At 42.6% G+C, this 17,612-nt stretch overlaps 1 pseudogene; it reads left to right on the top strand.

Annotated features, from left to right (window-relative positions):
- LOC108517868 (60S ribosomal protein L23-like) overlaps nucleotides 1-4,792 on the top strand; it is a 16,399-nt pseudogene extending 11,607 nt beyond the window's left edge.
- The last annotated feature ends 12,820 nt before the right edge of the window (nucleotides 4,793-17,612 follow it).

The following is a 17,612-nucleotide window of genomic DNA, read 5'->3' as shown; positions in this document are numbered from 1 at the left end:
GCAGTGGCCAGATCTCAGCTCACTGCAAGCTCCGCCTCCCGGGTTCACACCATTCTCCTGCCTCAGCCTCCCGAGTAGCTGGGACTACAGGTGCCCGCCACCTCGCCCGGCTAGTTTTTTGTATTTTTTAGTGGAGACGGGGTTTCACCATGTTAGCCAGGATGGTCTCGATCTCCTGACCTTGTGATCTGCCCGCCTCGGCCTCCCAAAGTGCTGGGATTACAGGCTTGAGCCACCGCGCCCGGCAACATGACATTTTTATACAGACAAAATATCAAACTATTACATTCGAATTTCCTTTTTTCAAAAAGGACTGAGTCATATACACAAAAGACATTCTCACTATATCCCACCCAATTCCCAAGTCTTGTTTCATTCTACATTATTTTCCTTTTGATCAGTTTCAAAAAGGTGCGCCCACTGCTGCCCCTAGTAATAGTAAATGAATAATAATGATGATACCTCCATAACCAACAGTAGGGGATCATCAATTGTGTCTCTGGATCAGAGGCCAGGGTGGCTTGGCAGCAGCTCAAGAAACTGCATACAAGATGGTGTTCAATGAGAAAAATGCACTGTGCAGTAATTAATGTAATAGTCACATCTAGTTGGGATGGCAGAAAATTTACTCATGAAGGCCATTTGTTCCACTTTGATGGAGTCAGTCACATAAAATCATTTATTGTTGTCTCAAGCATGCTTTACAGGGCTGTAAAGTCAGTTCATGCTGGCCCAGGGAAAAGTCCACTTGTGGTGAATGAAAACCCTCATGGAAGTCATATTGCTCAAATTTGTGCTGTAGTTCATGCTGATGTAAATGTTGAGCAGGGAAATCCTTGAAGCTCCATGTGTATTTTCCAGTGATACTTGAGAGGCAGCGAAGAGAAACTTGCCAAACAGTGAAGCAATGAAAGCATAATCTCATGCAGGGAGGCTAAGACCATTGTCAGGTCTAGCAGAACCACAGACTGAACCTCAGTGGTGATTCTAGGGAGTTCTGCCTGTTTTGTATTTTATATACTCTTTGGCATTTGGCTTCTTTCACTAAACATCATGCTTATGAGTCATCCATATTGTTGTGCACAGCAATTGGTGTAAGTTCACTCCTAGTGTTGTGTGAATATTCCATAATTTACTTCTCTCTTCTGATGTTGATGGTCATTTGCGTCACTGATAGTTTGGGGATATTAATGCATATTGTTGCTAGGAACATTCTTATACATGCTATTTAGAAATGTATGCATGCAGGTGCATTTCTCCTGGTTATACATCGAGAAGTGCATTCACTGGTCCATAGGGGATGTGTATGTTCAACTGTAGTAATTAATACCAAATGATTTTCCAAAGTGAATTATGAGGCCGGGCGCGGTGGCTCATACCTGTAATTCCAGCACTTTGGGAGGCCGAGGCAGGTGGCTCACCTGAGGTCAGGAGTTCAAGACTAGCCTGGTCAACTTCAAGACTAGCCTGGTCGCTGGTCGACATGATGAAACCCCATCTCTACTAAAAATAACAACAAATTAGCCAGGCGTGGTGGCAGGTGGCTGTAATCCCAGCTACTCAGGAGGCTGAGACAGGAGAATTGCTTGAACCTGGGAGGTGGAGGTTGCAGTGAGCTGAGATCACGCCACTGCACTCCAGCCTGGGCAGAAAGAGTGAAACTCTGTCTCAAAAACAAAACAAACAAACAACCCAAAAGTGAATTATGAGAGTTCTAGTTGCTCCACATCCTCAGCAAAATTTAGTATTACTAGCTTTATTGTGGTCAGTGTTTTTTGTTTGTTTGTTTTCTGTTTCTTGAGACAGTTTCTTCTCTGTCACCGTGGCTGGAGTGCAGTGGTGTGAATACAGCTCACTGCTGCCTTGGCCTCCTGGGCTCCAGCAATCTTCCCACGTCAGCTTCTTGAGTAGCTGGGATCATAGGTGTGCACCACCATGCCCAGCTAATTTTTTAACTTTTTTGTAGAGAGGGTATCTCTTCATGTTGGCCAGGCTGGTCTCAAAATCCTGGGCTTAAGTAATCTTGCTTCAGTGTCCCGAAGTGCTGAGATTATAGGCATGAGCCACAGTGCCCGGCTATGTCAGTGGTTTTAATGTATATTTCACTGTTAACTAACAAAATTGAACATTGTTTTATATGTTTATATATTTCTTGTTTATTTGGATATCTTATGGGAAATTCAAGACTTGGCCCATTTTTCTTTTGAGTTTTCTGGCTTTTTTTTTTTTTGAGACGAAGTCTTGCTCTGTCGCCCAGGCTGGGGTGCAGTGGCCGGATCTCAGCTCACTGCAAGCTCCGCCTCCCGGGTTCACGCCATTCTCCTGCCTCAGCCTCCCAAGTAGCTGGGACTACAGGCGCCCACCACCTCGCCCGGCTAGTTTTTTGTATTGTTAGTAGAGACGGGGTTTCACTGTGTTAGCCAGGATGGTCTCGATCTTCTGACCTCGTGATCTGCCTGTCTCAGCCTCCCAAAGTGCTGGGATTACAGGCTTGAGCCACCGCGCCCGGCTTCTGGCTTTTTAAAACAATTGATTTTAAGGAGTTGTTTATATGTTCTAGATACAAATAGCTTGTCAGATGTATATATTGAAAATATTTCTCCCACTCTTAATTTTTTCACTCTCTTAATGTGTCCTGATGAACAGAACTACTTACTTTTAATGTAATCCAATTTATCAGATTTTCCTGATGTTTAATGCTTTGTATGCCGTTTTAAAAACTTTTTTGCCTATATTCAGCAAACAGCATTCTAATTTCTCAACTAAAAGACAGTTTTACCTTTCATATTTAGATCTATGATGTATCTTGAAATGATATTTATCATGTGATATTAAAAAAAATATATGTATATATTCATAAATGTGCCCCTAACATTTATAGGTCCTGGGCCAAATGTAAAATAGAGAGATGCATTTCTTTTCTTTTCTTTTCTTTTATTTTTTTGAGATGGAGTCTCATTCTGTCACCCACGCTGGAGTGCAGTGGCATGATCTTGGCTCGCTGCAACCTCTGCCTCCCGGGTTCAAGCGATTCTCCTGCCTCAGCCTCCTGAGTAGCTGAGACTTCAGGCACAACCCACCACGCTGGGCTAATTTTTTGATTTTTCATACAGATGGGGTTTTGCCATGTTGGCGAGGCTGGTCTCAAACTCCTGGTCTCAAGTGACCCATCTGCCTCGGCCTCCCCAAGTGCTGGGATTATAGGCATGAGCCACTATACCTGGCATGAGAGTTGTATTTCTTTTTTTTTTTTTGAGACAGAGTCTCGCTCTGTCACCCAGGCTGGAATGCAGTGGGGTGATCTCGGCTCACTGCAACCTCCACCTCCCAGGTTCAAGCAATTCTCCTGCCTCAGTCTCCCAAGTAGCTGGGATTACAGGCGCCCATCACCACGCCCAGCTAATTTTGGATATTTTCAGTAGAGACAGGGTTTCACCATGTTGGCCAGGCTGGTCTTGAACTCCTGACCTCAGGTGGTCCACCCACCTCGGCCTCCCAAAGTGCTGGATTACAGGCATGAGCCACCACACCCGGCGGAGAGTTGTATTTCAAATGACTAAATATTTACAAGATATAAATAAAACTGACAGACTGTGAAGTGAAATATACTCTATTCCCCTACTTTGACAGATCTAGCTTCACAATGTCAAAATTGAAAAATACATTCATACTCGTGTTTTTATGTTTGAAAAAATATCAAAGATTACAGAGTTTCTTTATTATTGGGCATGTCTGGGTGTTCTGTTGATGGACTGGTGTTTTTACAAGAGTGGTGAATTCATTCGTAATTCAAAATTATTATATATTTATTCCATAAAGTTATTTTCTTAATTTTATTTTGTCTAAATCATTAATTTTGTTATCAAGATTTTGACATAATTTGTCTTCTATCAACAGTAAATATCTAAAGTATTAAAAATAAAATGTAGCTATAGTCAAATGAACAAAATTTGAATATATTTTAATCAAAAGTTCCATATGCGTTATCCAAGTTACTCATCTTCTAACACATTCAATATCACCTATCAAAATTAAAATGCCAGGTTGAGCATGGAGGCTCACACCTGTAATCCCAGTGCTTCAGGAGGTCAAAGTGGGATGATTGCATGAGCCCAGGAGTTTGAGATCAGCTTGGCAACATGGCAATACCTTCAACTCTACCAAAAAAAAAAAAATTAACTTAGGCATGGTGGTGCATGTCTGTGGTCCCAGCTACTCAAGAGGCTGAGGTGGAAGGATTGCTTGAGCCCAGGAGGTGAAGGCTGCAGTGAACTGTGTTTGAGCTACTGCACTCCAGCCTGGGAGACAGAGCAAGACCCTGATTTTAAAAAAAGATAAGTCAATTGTCTTTTTCCTTCTTGCTGGCGTTCAAGACGTCGAAGCGAGGATGTGATGAGTCCTCTGGTGCGAAATTCTGGATTTCCTCGGGTCTTCGGGTAGGATCCCTGCTCAACTGTGCTGAGAACACAGGAGCCAAAAATCTGTATATCATCTCCGTGAAGAGGATCGGGGACGGATGAACAGACTTCCCTGCCAGTATGGGTGACATGGGAATGGCCACAGTCAAGAAGGACAAACCAGAGCTCAGAAAAAAGGTACATCCAGCAGTGGTCATTTGACAATGAAAGTCATATGGAGAAAAGATGGAGTGTTTCTTTATTTTGAAGATAATGCAGGGGTCATAATAAAAAATAAAGATGAGATGAAAGGTTCTGCCATTACAGGACCAGTAGCAAAGGAGTGTGCAGACTTGTGGCCCCGGATTGGGTTCAATACTGGCATCATTGCATGATTATCTGTTATGTTTGTAAAAAAAAAATCTTAAAACCCATTAACAAGTATTTATCCTCTGCCCCCTCAAAAATAAATAAATAAATAAATTTAATTAAAACATGAAGGCAGAGGTGTGTTTCTTGAGAAAAAATTAAAAAGCAAAAATAAATCTTATTTAATAGACTTTTCTTTTTTTTTTTGTGAGACAGAGTCTTGCTCTGTCGCCTAGGCTGGAGGGCGGTGGTGTGATCTCAGCTCACTGCAACCTCTGCCTCCTGGATTCAAGCGATTCTCCTGCCTCAGCCTCCCAAGTATCTGGGATTACAGGCATCCGCCATCATGCCCGGCTAATTTTTGTATTTTTGTAGAGACAGGGTTTCATCATGTTGGCCAGGCTGGTCTTGAACTCCTTACCTCAGGTGATCCACCAGCCTCGGTTTCCCAAAGTGCTGGGATTATAGGAGTGAGCTACCACGCCTCGCCAGATTTCTTTTTTCTTTTCTTTTCTTTTTTCTTTCTTTCTTTCTTTCTTTGTTTTTTGAGATGAAGTTTTGCTCTTGTAGCCCAGGTTGGAGTGCAGTGGTGAGATACTGGCTCATTGCAACCTCTGCCTCCCAGGTTCAAGCGATTCTCCTGTCTCAGCCTCCCGAGTAGCTGGAACTACAGGTGCGTGCCACCAACACGGCTAATTTTTTTGTATTTTTAGTAGAGATGGGGTTTCATCATGTTGGCCAGGCCGGTCTCAAACTCCTGACTTCAGGCGATCTGCCCACCTTGGCCTCCCAAAGTGCTGGGATTACAGGCACGAGCCACCGTGCCCAGCCTAAACATGAAATATTGAAAATAAATTATTTAGGGCCAGGCACAGTGGCTCACGCCTGTAATCCCAGCACTTTGGAAGACCAAGGCAGGAGGATCACCTGAGGTCAGTATTTCGAGACTGGACTGGCCAACATGGTGAAACCCTGTCTTTACTAAAAATACAAAAAATTAGCCGGGCATGGTGGTGGGCGCCTGTAATCCCAGCCACTAGGGAGGCTGAGGTGGAAGAATCGCTTGAACCCAGAGGCGGAGGCTGCAGTGAGCCAAGATGGCGCATTGCACTCCAGCCTGGGTAACAAGAGTGAAACTCCATCTCAAAAAAAAAAAGAAAGAAAAAAGAAAAGCAAATAAATTATTTATTTATTTATTTATTTATTTGTTGTTATTATTATTATTTTTTGAGCCAGAGTCTCACTCTGTCGCCCAGGCTGGAGTGCAACAAAGTACTGGGATTATAGGCTTGAGCCACCATGCCTGGCTGATGTTTTAAAAACTTAATGAAATATTATTTTTTAATTTTTTGAGCAGTCTTGTTCTGTCACCCGGGTTGGAGTGCAGTGGCACAATCACAACTCACTGCAGCCTCAACCTCCTGGGGTCTAGTGAGCCTCCCACCTCAGCCTCCCAAGTAGCTGGGACTGCAGGCGTATGCCACCATGCACAGCTAATGTTTTTAATTTTTGTAGAGATAGAGTCTTACTATGTTGCTCAGGTTGATCTCGAACACCTGGGCTCAAGTGCTCTTCCTGCATTGGCCTTCCAAAGTGCTGGGATTACAGGTGTGAGCCACCAGGGCTGGTTACTTAATATTTTTTAGTGCACAGGAAACTTCACCTCCAAATGTGGCTCCCTGGTATAATGAATATTTTGAATTAAAGTCCTGTAGAGATCAATAGATGCTAGAAGAGACTTTTCCCCTATCTACATGAAGATCTGAAGGACCAACCAAGGAGAACAATTGTTCCCCACCCCCACTGCTTCCTCCCCCTGCCACAGTCTCTCAATCCTCTATCCCTCCCAAAGGCAGGATGAAGTTGTTCTCTGAAATTCCTTTATCTGCCTAGAGTTCAGATCTGCCAAAGAAGAAAACAATGACCTCTGGTCTGTCTCTGATTTTTCATTAACTGAACTCTTATCACAGGAAGAAAGACTAAAGTCTCTCAACAAACCCAGGCAGACTGTTGTCACAAACCATTTTTTGCCCTGTGGACCCAACAGACTTTGTCCTAGGCCATTGTATGTTCTTCATGCCCATTGAGTGTTCCTAAAAATCATTTACTAGCCCCCTAAAATAGCCCACACTTTTCCATCTCCTCATTCCCTTCTAAAAATAAGGCTATATAAGGCTGGGCGAGGTGGCTCATGCCTGTAATCCCAGCACTTTGGGATGCCCAGGTGGGTGGATCACCTGAGGTCAGAAGTTTGAGAGCAGCCTGGCCAATATGGCAAAACCCCGTCTCTAATAAAAATACAAAAATTAGCCCAGTGTAGTGGCGGGCACCTGTAATCCCAGCTACTTGGGAGGCTGAACCAGGGATAATTGTTTGAACCCAGAAGATGGAGCTTGCGGATATCACGCCACTGCCCTCCAGCCTAGGTGACACAGCCAGACTCTGTCTCAAAAAAAAAGAAGAAGAAGAAGAAGAAGAAGAAGAAGAAGAAGAAGAAGAAGAAGAAGAAGAAGAAGAAGAAGAAAGCTATATAAGTATTTGGCACCTGTATATACAATAATACATTTGTATGCCTTTACTCCAGTTTCTGCCTTTTTTTTTTTTTTTTTTTTTAAGAGCTGGTGAGAGGTGAAGACAGCTGGACTTCCTGGATCTAGTGGGAACTTGGAGAACTTTTCTGTCTTACAAGAGGATTGTAAAACACACCAATCAGTGCTCTGTAGCTAGCAAGAGAGATTGTAAAATGCACCAATCAGAAAACACACCAATCAGTGATCTGTAGCTAGCAAGAGGATTGTAAAATGCACCAATCAGAGCTCTGTAAAACACACCAATCAGCACTCTGTAAAACGCACCAATCAGCACTCTGTAAAATGCACCAATCAGCAGGATTCTAAAAGTAGCCAATCACAGGGAGGATTGAGAAAAGGGCACTCTGATAGGACAGAAATGGAACATGGGCGGGGCCAATAAGGGAATAAAAGCTGGCCACCCCACCCCCTCCCTCCCCACCAAGCCGCAGTGGCAACCTGATTGGGTCCTCTTCCATGCCGTACAAGCTTTGTTCTTTAGCTTTTCATAATAAGCCTTGCTACAGCTCACTCTTTGGGTCTGTGCCATTTTTAAGAGCTGTAACACTCATCATGAAGGTCCGCAGCTTCATTTTTTTTTTGTTTTTTGAGACGGAGTTTCACTCTTGTTGCCCAGGCTGGAGTGCAATGGCACGATCTCGGCTCACCACAACTTCCGCCTCCTGGGTTCATGCAATTATCCTGCCTCACCTTACCGAGTAGTTGGGATTACAGGCATGCAGCGCCACACCCGGCTAGTTTTTTATTTTTAGTAGAGACGGGGTTTCTCCATCTTGGTCAAGCTGATCTTGAACTCCCAACCTCAGGTGATCCGCCTGCCTCGGCCTCCCCAAGTGCAGAGATTACAGGCATGAGCCCCCGCGCCCGGCCTGTGGCTTCATTCTTGAAGTCAGTGAGACCATGAACCCTCTGGAAGGAACCAACTCTGGACACAAGAATGGGGTCTGAAAAAATAAAAATAACAATAATAAACACTTTGTTGCCCAAGCTGGCGTGCAGTGGTATGGTCATAGCTCACTGTAACCTCAAACTCCTGGGCTCTTCTGCTTCAGCCTCCTGAGTAGCTGGGACCAAGGCATGTGCCACCAAGCCTGGAAAATTTTTAAAAATTTCTTGTAGAGAAGAGGGCTCACTATGTTGCCCAAGCTGGCCTTGAACTCCTGGCCTGAAGGGATCCTCCCACCTCAGCCTCCCAAAGTGCTAGCATGATAGGTGTGAGTCACCACACCTGGCCTAATCTGTTTTTTGTGAGTTGAGTTTTCAGTGAACTTTCTAAGGATGAAGAGGAAGTTTTCCTTTTGCCCTTATATTTTCATACAAATAAAATTATTCACAATTTGAACATTGTTAAAAAAACTTCAGCTGAATTAAATTTAAAGGAGTTTAATTGAGCAATGAATGATTTGCGAATTGGGAAGCCCCCAGAATCACAGCAGATTCAGAGACTCCAGGGATGCCTTGTGGTCAGAACAAATTTATAGACAAAAAAGGAAAGTGATGTACACAAATTGGAGGTGAGGTACAGAAACAGCTGAATTGGTTACAGCTTAGCATTTGCCTTATTTAAACATAGTTTGAACACTCAACAGCGATGAGTAGTTAAAGTACAGGTGCTGGGATTGGCCAAGACTCAGCTATATTGTTACAGGTGCGTACTGCCAAGTTAGGTTTTCAATCTTGTCTACCTATTAAGGTAGGTTATGGTGTGTCCATAAGAACTCAAATATAGAAGTAGAGTCCTGGCCAAGCATAGTGGCTCACGCTTGTAATCCCAGCACTTTGGGAGGCCGAGGTGGGTAGATCACCTGAGGTCAGGAGTTAGAGACCAGCCTGGCCAACATGGTGAAATCTGTCTCTACTAAAAATACAAAAATTAGCCAGGTGTGCTGGCGGGTGCCTGTAATCCCAGCTACTCGGGAGGCTGAAGCAGGAAAATTGCTTGAACCGGGGAGGTGGAGGTTGTAGTGAGCTGAGATTGCACCACTGCACTCCAGCCTGGGTGAGAAGAGCAAAACTCTGTCTCAAAAAAAAAAAAAAAAAAAAAAAAAAAAACAAAAAAAGGGCCCTTCTCAGGCCATGTTTACTTTGCTTTAACAATATAAAAATCAGTATCACATTTCACTGGTGTTATGTCTAAACTCACATATATAGAAATTGAATGGTAATTTGAATTGCTTAATATTTCAAAAATATTGTAAACTGCCAGAAGCAATTGCTGCAACTACTTTACCAATTCTTCCTCCCTCCAAAACATGATTTGAAACATGAAGAAAACGGACACCGGGTACTGAGAAATACTTTATTATGCAAGAATATACTGCATTCCTGCTATTCGAAAGGAAGGACCTGAGAGGTAACTTGTCTTGTTTAGTACCCAGTTGTTGCTGCTCAATCCTCCCTGCACTTGGAAGTAGTGAGTCTCTGATTTTGCCGGTGATATAACCCACAATTTAACCCACGATACTCACCTCTCCAAAACTTAGCTGCTTTTGTATGTAGTAGTGTTACAAAATAAATTTTAACACATTGAAAGCTAGTGTTCATCCATGTGGTCAAATTGACTTATTTTGTATAGACCTCAGAATAAAACTTGATCTCAGTCTCAAGGAACATCCTCTAAGGCCACAGACTGTGTGCAAGTTGTGCCATGAGCAATCCTAGGGGTCACTATTCACAGGGTAGTACATTTGACATTTTTAAATGATAATTTTCCAGCAGATGGCAGTAAATTGTCTGGAAGAAAGGTAACCATTAAAAAATTATCACAAAGGTATTATATAGGCTACCAGCTATGTTGGATCATTCTTCTCCCCAGAGGTAATCTCTTATAAAAGTTTGAAGTTGTCCTTCTAGACCATATATTCACATAACATAAATATATGTATATAGAAAAATAGAAGTTTTATTATTTTAAAACTTTAGAGAGGCTGAGGCAGGAAGATCACGAGGCCAGGAGTTCGAGACCAGCAGGGCAATGTAGTGAGATGCCACCATCTCTACAAAAAAAAAAAAAAAAAACTTTAAACATATAAACAGTAGTAGGGCAAAATAGGGTCTGGAGGCAGGGAACCTAAGGCCAATTCATGCTGACTTTCTAGAACTAAAAAGGAAAACCCCAGCTTTCAACACTTAAGTATCAAAAGGACCAAAGGCTACTCCCTTTGCAAACTGCCCCTGCCCCCCACTTTCTGCCTGGCAGATGGAAAATTGAAAGTACCTCTGATTGGTTGCTTTGTGCAACCAATGAGATGTTTGCATAGGAGTGTAACTTTGTAATTTCACTTTAGCCTTTGATTGGTTGCTTTTTGCAACCAATCAGACTGATCATTGGCCACTACTTTATTTGCATGAGGTATCCACCAAACGGCCAATGGAGAACCTCTGGAGGGTATTTGGACCCCAGAAGATCCTGCAATGAGGGCCCTTGAGTCATTGCTCCAGCTACTCCTACCCTGTGACGTGTACTTTTATTTCCAATAAATCTCTGCTTTCCTTGCTTAACTCTTTCCTTGCTTTGCTGTGCATTTTGTCCAATTCTCTGTTCAAAACGCCAAGAACCTGACAATTTGCAGTAAAGACTCTGCACCCTTAACAAGTAGCACACTATATTTTCTATCTCGCCTTTCTCAGTATGCCTTAAAGATCTTTCAATGTAACCATATGTAACCCTGGAACTGTACCATCTGGTTCAACTTTGTCAGCAACAAATGTAACGAAATGATGAGTTGTTTTTCAGCTCCTAAGGACCCCCAGGTTGCAAGTCACCTAACCTGAGTATGGCCAGAAGAATCAAGCAGGCCCAGGTCCTGACCTCAGAGCCAGCTGGAATGAAAAAGCCAACCACAGGCAGAATTTAAGTGCTTGGACCAAGCAACAGAGACCAGATTAAAAAGCAAGGGTTGCCCTGTTTGGTTGGAGTATGGACTTTTCTGAAAGCTGAGGACCCAACATCACCTCACTGCATGATCTCACCAGACCACTGCTTCTTCGCATGAACCCAATCAGGTCACACCTTATGTCATCTTCCTATATCCTCCATTGTTCCCCTTTGCCCGTAAAACCTGCCCCAGACCCCAGCTTGAGAGAGAGATTTGAGAATTGACTCCTGTCTCCTTGCCAGTCAAGTTGCAATGAAGCTTTTTCTTTTCTCAAAAGTCAATGTCATATTGGCTTCTATGTGTGTTGAACAGCTAGCCCTTGCTAATTTTAAAATCTGATGTATAATATTCCACACTATGAATATACTATGGATTATTTAAACATTTCCATATTGGTGAACATTTAACTTGCTTCCAGTTTTTTGCTGTTACCAACTATGCTGCAGTGTCCACTCTTGTACCTATTGTCTCAGGCACATGTGTGAGGGTTTCTGTAGGAGAGATACTGAGGTAATATTGCTGGGCCATAAGGCACATACGAGTTTAGTTTTGATAGTGAGGTAGGAGGTGGGACTCAACTCTGGAGGAAGGGCTTGGACACCAGACCAAATTGAGGACTAGCTTAAACAGGGCCAGGGTGGAAGCAGCTTTCCATAAGATATGCCCACCAGTGTGCCATGTCAGTTTACCATTGCCATGGCAACACTCAGAAGTTACCATCCCTTTCCATAGCAATGACTCAATGACCTGGAAGTTACCATGCTTTTCCTAGAAATTTCTGCACCAACTCCCCCTTAATTTGCATGTAATTAAAAGCAGGTATAACTGTGACTGCTGAACTACCTCTGAGCTGCTATTCTGGGCACACTGCCTATGGGGTAGCCCTGCTCCACAACTGCAGTACCTCTGCTGCTGCTGTACACTGCTGCTTCAATAAAAGTTGCTATTTAACACCACCAGCTCATCCTTGAATTCTTTCCTGGGTAAAGCCAAGAACCCTCCCAGGCTAAGCCCCAATTTTGGGGCTTGCCTGTCCTTTCAGTAGGACATTGCTAAATTGCTCTCTAAAATTGCTTTTCCAGGCTGGGCACAGTGCCTCACATCTGTAATCCCAGCACTTTTGGAGGCTGAGGCAGGCAGATCACCTGAGGTCAGGTGTTCAAGACCAGCCTGGCCTACATGGCGAATCCCTGTCTCTACTAAAAATACAAAAATTAGCTCGGCGTGGTGGCCCATGCCTGTAATCCCAGCTACTTGGGTGGCTGAGGCAGGAGAATCGCTTGAACCTGGAAGGTGGAGGTTGCAGTGAGTTGAGATTACACCATTGCACTCCAGGCTGGGTGACAGAGCGAGATTTTGTCTCAAAAATAAAATAATAATAAATAAATATTTAAAGTTGGTTTTCCAATTTATACTCTCATGAGCAAAGCATGAAACTCTCTGTTGTCAATATGTGATATTCTCAATGCAAAAATTTTTTGACTTGGCTGGGTGTGGTGGCTCATGCCTGTAATGCCAGTGCTTTGGGAGGCTGAAGTGGAAAGATTACTTGAAGCCAGGGGTTCGAGACCAGCCTGGGGAACATAGTGAGACTCTATCTCAAAAAAATAAAAATAAAAAATAAAAGTTAAAACAAATTTTTTGGGCTGGAGTCAGTGGCTCACACTGTAATCTTGGCATTTTGGGAGGCTGAAGTGAGCAGACTGCTTGAGCCCAGGAGTTTAAGATTAGCCTGGGCAACATGGTAAAACCCCATCTCTATGAAAAAATCCAAAAAATTAGCCAGGTGTGGTGGGGTGCACCCGTAGTTCCAGCTACCCAGGAGACACATGGGAGAGTCACCTGAACCTGGGAGGTTGAGGTTGCAGTGAGCCATCATCACACCACTGCACTACAGCCTGGGCAACAGAGACACAGTGAGACCCTGTCTCAAACTTTTTTTTTTTTTTACTAAACTGTTGAGAAATGGATTTTCCTTATATGTTTATTAGTTATTGGTACTGTCTCTTTTGTGAGTTGTCTATTTATATTGAAGGGGTTAAGAATATGACACCCCTGGCTGGGTGTGGTGGCTCATGCCTGTAATTAATCCAAGCACTTTGGGAGGTAGAGGCTGGAGGATCATTTGAACTCAGGAGTTCAAGACCAGCCAGGGCAACACATGGCAAGACCTTATCGCTACAAAAAGAAAAAAAAAAAAAAAGGCCAGGCGCCGTGGCTCACGCCTTTAATCCCAGCACTTTGGGAGGCTGCGGCAGGATGATCACTTGAGATCAGGAGTTCAAGACCAGCCTGGCCAACATGGTGAAACCCTGTCTCTACTAAAATACAAAATTAGCCGGGCGTGGTGGCAGGCACCTGTAATCCCAGCTACTCAGGAGGCTGAGGCAGGAGAATCGCTTGAACCTGGGAGGCGGAGGTTGCAGTGAGCTGAGATTGCGCCATTGCACTCCAGTCTGGGCAACAGATCAAGACTCTGTCTCAAAACAAAACAAAACAAAATTATCCAGGCATGGTGGTTTGTGCCTGTAGTCCCAGCAACTTGGGAGGCTAAGGTGGGAGGATCACTTGAGCCTGGGAGGGGTCAAGGTTGCAGTGAGCCATAATTGTGCCACTGCACTCTAGTCTGAGTGACAGAGAAAAAGACCCTGTCTCAAAGAAAAAAAAAAGAAAAAAAGAATGTGACCTTCATTCTGTTTCTTAAAAGCAGGAGATGAAATTCTCATGTGAAAGATGCAGTATTTTTCTGGGAGGCTGAGGTGGGAGGATCGTTTGAGTCCAGCCTGGGGAACACAGCAAGATCTTGTCTCTAAACAAACAAACAAACAAACAAACCCCCTAAAACCCCCATAGCATTCTTTTTTTTTTTTTGAGACGGAGTCTGCCTCTGTCACCCAGGCTGGAGTGCAGTGGCGTGATCTTGGCTCACTGCAAGCTCTGCATCCTGGGTTCACACCATTCTCCTGCCTCAGCCTCCCAAGTGTCTGAGTCTACAGGTGCCCGTCACCACACCTGGCTAATTTGTTTGTATATTTAGTAGAGAGGGGGTTTCACCGTGTTAACCAGGATCGTCTTGATCTCCTGACCTCATGATCCGCCCGCCTCAGCCTCTCAAAGTGCTGGGACCACACGTGTGAGCCACTGTGCCCGGCCACGCCCACAGCATTCTTATCAAGGATGGAAAGTTGAGACTGAGAAACTTCTGTACAGACCTTGTTAAAATAACTCTAACTGCTTCTGGGTCTTCATTTCCTTATAGGGGCTCCCACACCATTTAAAACTTGTATTAAATAAACTTGCATGCTTTTCTCCTGTTAATCTGTCTTATGTTAATTTAATGCTCCAGCCCAGGCTAAAAGAGGACAGAGGTGGAGTTTTGCTGCCCCTACAATACCTTCAGTGCTTGTCTCTTTGTGTATGTAGATATATATATTTAGTATATAAATAGAAATATTATAAATACAGTTTATCCTCACTATACTGACCTATTTTCTATATAAATATATAGAAAAATATATCTTATAAATATATACATAAATTATTATATATTTATAGTGTATATAGAGAAATATATATAGTATATATAAATAGATATATAGTTTTTTTTGTGTGTGTGTATATATATTATTATTATTTTTGACAGGGTCTTACTCTGTCACCCAGGCTGGAGTGCAGTGGCATGATCACAGCTCACTGCAGCCTCTGCCTCCTGGGTTCAAGCAATCCTCTCAACTCAGCCTCCTGAGAAGCTACGACCACAGGTGTGCACCACTGTGCTTGGCTATTTTTTTTTTTTTAATTTATTTTTTGCAGAGATAAGGTCTTACTATGTTGCCCAAGTTAGCCTTGGATTCCTGGGTTCAGGCCTCCGACCTTGGCCTCCCAAAGTGCTGGAATTACAGGCATGAGCCACCACGCCTGGCCTGTTTATACACTGTTGAATGCACTCTACATAATATTTGAATGGTTCAAAAGGATATAGATTAAAAGCAATCTTCCTCTCATGTTTGCCCCACTTCGTTATTTCTCCTCACCAAAGTTTATCCTTTCAGAGGAATTTCATACATATACATAGGTTGGTTGTTAAAAAAAATTTAGTCCTGTCTCTGTCCATTCACAGAAAATTGTATAAACGAGTATAAGCATACTTTCTTCTGCAAAAGTTGTCATAATGAGATTTGGATATTATGAGACTATTTATTTAGGAAAGATGAGATGTGCACTAAAAACAACAACATCAAAATCACGTTTATGAAGCTCTTTCCTACTCTGTTGCAGTCCTGGACTTAGTAATTTATATTTGTAATTTATATCTATTTTTCCTAATGATAACCCTGTTGGATAGGTACTATTTCACAGATGAGAAAACTGAGGCTTAGAGACATGAAGTAACTTGCCTAAAGAATTTGGGGTTTAGAAGGAAGCTTTTCGGTGCTGGAGCCTGAGCCTTAACCACTGTACTCTACTACCTCCACATGGTTATAGACTATAATGCACCCAATATCCAGAACTAGTACCACGTGTACAGGTACTAAAGACTACATAGCACATGCAGAACACTAAAGAAAACCAAACCCGCCCAAAACAAAAAACCCCAGCTCCTCAGAAGATGGCTTCTCTACTGGTTTCTTGTTCTTTGGTTGAGGGTTGGTGCCAATTATACCATACTGCCATTTATATCAAAGGCTTAAAAATTAGATGATTGGGAATGGGTTTATGTTTGATATGCTCAGTAATAGCTAAAGGTTTGTTTCGTTTTTTGTCAGTTTTAATCAACCAATTTATTTTTAGTTCATAATAATAAAATAAAATTCACCATTGAAACCAATGCTTTTAAAATGCAGCTTTTATTCTTTTCTTTCTTTTTTTTTTTTTTTTTGAGACGGAGTCACACTCTCATCCAGGCTGGAATGCAGGGACTGATCTCAGCTCACTGCAACCTCTGCCTCACGGGTTCAAGTGAGTCTCTTGCCTCACCTGCCCCAGTAGCAGGGACTATAGATGTGCACCACCACACCTGGCTAATTTTTGTATTTTTCGGTAAAGATGGGGGTTCACCATGTTGGCCAGGCTGGTCTTGAACTCCTGAACTCAAGTGATCTGCCCGCCTCAGCCTCCCAAAGTGCTGGGATTATGGGCATGAGCCACCGCGTCAGGCCTTAAAATGTAGCTTTTGATAATGCAAGGGCTTTTTCGTTTTTGTTTTCTCTTTCCCAGGAGTGAAGTTACTTTGGTAGAGCAGAATGAGCAAGACATCACTGCAGAGCATCCCTTGGTGGTTCTGGGGAATACTGGGCAACGTGCCTACCTCTGCTTGGGTGTGTGCTCCTGTCAGTTATGTAAAGCCATATGAACATATAGCAAGTCATGTGGTGATAATTCCCATTATAGATACTTTAGCATTTACAGTAAGGATTGGTCTTCTTACTTGCAACTTCTGTAAGTGATAAAATGTGAGGATGTGAGATGCCCTTAGTACTTCAACTTTGAAACAAAATTTCAACTACTCCTTTTCAAATGTCTGAATTGTTTACATTTGCAAATATTTTTCTGAGTAGATTGGAATCTTGTTAATATTGAGCAATCAAATAGAGGTGAAAAATGGGATGTTGACACTGATAGGAGATTCCAACGATCTTTCACAAATCCCTAATTTCAAATCTTGGTGTTCAACAAAACAGCTTCCGATGGTCATTGATTTCTTTATAATTAGCAAATGCTACAAAATTGAATTCATCAAATAAATGTATAGTAATGGAATTGTGTTTTTCTTTGTTTTATAAATGGAGTTCATTTGAAAAAAGGGTCCCGTTGCTAAAGGCGTTTGAAAAACCAGTAAATTGGATCGCTGTAGAGAGGCTACTGTAGGATTCTGAGAGTTGAGAGAGTAGAACACAGAAGGTGAGTTCCACCATGATCTGGCCAAGATGAAATGTATGGATCTTGGACCTGAGTAGATCACAGGAAGGGATTGTCAAAGCAAGTGCCAAAGTTAGCGCGTTTGGGGTGTTAACTGGGAGAAGAGTAGTCCACTAACAAGAATAAGGAGGTGGGTGGATGGATGAGAAGTTAAACCCCTTCGTCTTACAAACAGGTAAGGTCGCTGAAAACGTTTTTCTAGTCTTTTTTGGAGAGGCGTGCATAGGTTAAATATTTTGAAAAACTGTATAAGATTGATATTTAAGAGTGGTTATTTTATTCACCATTAATCTGTATTTCATTGTTTTGAAAAAACAGTAATTATAATCACAGTATCAGAAATCAAAATCCAAATTGTCATTTGTTTAAATTTTTTCTTATATCCCATTATTAGTTGTTTGATGAAAGATAAAAACCATCTTCCCTACATCGCAAATATTTCCTGTGGCAGTGTTTCC

This window comes from Rhinopithecus bieti, unplaced genomic scaffold (genome assembly GCF_001698545.2).
Source record: "Rhinopithecus bieti isolate Rb0 unplaced genomic scaffold, ASM169854v2 scaffold_40559, whole genome shotgun sequence".
Taxonomy (NCBI): Eukaryota; Metazoa; Chordata; class Mammalia; order Primates; family Cercopithecidae; genus Rhinopithecus; species Rhinopithecus bieti.
This window is presented reverse-complemented; position numbering and strand designations above follow the sequence as displayed.